This window comes from Nicotiana tabacum, chromosome 1 (assembly GCF_000715075.1).
Source record: "Nicotiana tabacum cultivar K326 chromosome 1, ASM71507v2, whole genome shotgun sequence".
NCBI classification, from domain to species: Eukaryota; Viridiplantae; Streptophyta; class Magnoliopsida; order Solanales; family Solanaceae; genus Nicotiana; species Nicotiana tabacum.
In genome coordinates this window covers 130,124,133-130,127,387 of record NC_134080.1, presented here as the reverse complement: position 1 = coordinate 130,127,387, position 3,255 = coordinate 130,124,133, and positions in this window count along the sequence as shown.

The following is a 3,255-nucleotide window of genomic DNA, read 5'->3' as shown; positions in this document are numbered from 1 at the left end:
GAAAATCGGGAGGTGCTCTATAAATACGAGGCTTAGGGTTTTATTTTATATTTTGACCTAGAGAGCTCGGATTTTGGCGATTTTTCGAAGGTTTTTTTCAAGAAATTCATCGGGGTAAGTGATTCTAACTCGAATTTGGCTAAAGTACATGAATCTATCATTGAATTCATCATTTGATTCATGATTTGGGATGAAATTTGGGAAGAAAATTTGTGAAACCATTCAAAAATGTAAAATGATGATTTGAATGACCAAATTGTATTGGAATTGGATAATTTTTGTATGGTTAGACTCGTGAGAGTATGAGAATTCTAGTTTTGTAAATTTTTGTCGAATTCCGAGATGTGGGCCCGGGTGTAGGGTTTGAGAAATTTCGAGATTGTTGATGTAAATTGGATATTTTCGAGTGGGCTTTGTTCCCTTAGAATATTTTAATAGTTATGTACTGATTGTGGCTAGAATTGGAGCATTCAGAGGTTGATTCGTGAGGGCAAAGGCATCGCAGGCTAGAGTTTGGTTCGGATCGAGGTATGTAATGATTGTAAATGTTGTCCTGAGGGTTTGAAACACTGGATTTCACATCGTTGTGCTACTTTGAGGTGACACACACACTAGCTGACGAGGGTGGAGTCGTGCACCGTTGGGGATTGACACTTGGTCCATCCCGTACGACTGTTAAGTCGCGTATTTGATTTGAAATCTTATGATATTCAATGTTTTATAGACTGATATTATATTTTGGGTTATATGCCATATTAAAGGCCTTGTGCCGACCTGTTGAGACCCTTAGGGGTATTTTTATTATTTTTCTTCACTCTATTTGTTTGAAAGCATATTCTCAATCATGTTTTACCTGTTTATTGTTTGAATCTGGTTTTATCACCTTACTTCTTAAAATGGGAAAACTGTTTGGGCTGAGTTCCCTGTTTTTACTGATGGTCAAAGTGATCGTGAGGTTGATTACTGAGATAGACTGAGGGTCTAATTGTGAGGTTGATGACTGAGATAGACCGAGGGTCTAATTATAATGTTAATGACTAAGAGAGGCCAAGGGCCTGGTTCTGAGGATTATATATCTTTGGATCAGACTGCACATCGTAGCAATATATATATATATATATATATATATATATATATATATATATATATATATATATAATACACACACACACATATATATATATATATATATACATATATATATATATATATATGTATATGGATAGCGCTTGGGCTGTAGAAGCCCTCCGAAGTCTGCACACCCCCAGTTAGCGCAGTCGACTATATATATGGATCGGGCTGCACGCCACAACGATACATGGATCGGGCTGCATGCCGTAGCGATTACTACTTAGTACCTATTGAGTGTGAGTGCTGAGTGAGAGTGCTGATTGGTAGGAGTTGAGTCACGAGTGACTGAGAGGCTTGCCCGAGGGGCTATAGATATACATGTACATGAGTGATGCTTGCCTGAGGGGCCTGTTTATGAACTTACTGTTTTTCAGTCCTCCTTAAAGTGAGTTTTTATCGAATATGTTGATTTAAATACTACTTTCACTCATCTTTAGATCGAGCCTCTATTGAAAAGGTTGAGCAAACGCTTTAAACATCTTTCATTCAAACTGAAGTTTTTAAGTTTTGAAATGGGTATGAATTTCTGTTTTACCCAAGGGGCTTTATACGAACTATGTTTTGCCCGAGGGGTCGATTATGGTTTTCATCTCTTTTATTATAAATGGTATTGAACCCCTACTAAAACTGTTGGAAAGCATTTTCAAATGATTTTTACTAAAAGGCTGGATTTTAAATGAGACGATTGACTCGTATTCTGATTTGAAAGCCCGTTGTGCCTATTGAGTTTATCATAAATGTGGATTTATTGTTTCATACCGCTGAGTCTTTATTTACTCTTATTACTTACTGGGTTGGAGTACTCACATTACTCCCTACACCTCATGTGCAGATTCAGATATTTCGGAACCTGGTAGCGGGTGTTGATTCCTGAGATGCGGAGTTATCGGAGTTAGCAAGGTGGCTTCACGACATTCGCAACACTACTTCCTTCCTCTCATTTTCATTACAGTACTTAGTACACTTTTGATTGTTTTTGTTGTATTCAGACCTTGGTAAATGCTCATGACTAGTGACACCCCGATGTCGGACTTGTGTAATTATTCCGCATTTTTCTTTTAAATGTTTATTATGAGATTATTGGTTTATAAATGGTATAAAACAACTTTTATTGGAAAATGGTTGATTTGGGAATTGTGTCGGCTGGCCTTGTCTTCACGAGAGGTGTCATCACGACCAGGTCCGGTTTGGGGTCGTGACATATATATTTATTTCTCATTCTTCATTTATTGTTGGTGGTTGCAAACATTAACAAGTGCCATTAAATTCTTTCTTTACTTGGAAACGTGAGTTTGAATTTGGTAGAAGTAAATATCAAAGACTCAATGCTTTAAACCTTGTTTAATAGAATCGCTTAGGAATAAGTGAGTTTTATTTGGCATATATTGATTGTTCTTAATTGCAACTCTTTTATATTTGAAAAAATCATAAAGAGGAAATACTACCCGACTATTGGAAAATATTGGGTAGTCATTTAGAAATCATTTGTATATACAAAGAGCCTTCCATTAAAAACATATTATACTAATACCGATAGCATTACATTTCATTGAAGGAGACACAACCTTGGTTTCCTTAATCAAATTATTTACATTCTCAAAGTTACAATTAGTTATTTCTTCAAATCACAATTATATCAAACTCTTGTTACAATTAACCGGATAGAATTACGACTTAAGTCAAGTAGCACACTACTCAAGTAACCATTTCACGCCTATTCCCTACAGGATTCGACCCCAACCTTGTTGGGTTATTATATTTGACACTGACCGCCTTACACTATTTAATTAAAGTATAATTTGAGCGTATCAAATTTGCGTGGAAGAAAGAATAAAAAAAAAAAATCAGAACTAAGAAAGAAGTAAAAAAAATATGTGTATGTTACTTTACTTTACTACTATACATAAAGGAAAGCAAAGTAGCTTCCCGTCGTCGTGTGTGCTTAACAAGAGTTAAAGTACAATTATATTGGTTTTTCATGTGCTTCTGTTTGAAGAGTGAACTGAGATTAACGGCCCAACACGTGTGACTTTATGGCCCAACGCCTGTGACTTTATTTGCATCGGTGGAACTAGGGTAAAAAGTTATATTGTGATCTACCACTTTTGTTCTTGAAAAAATTTA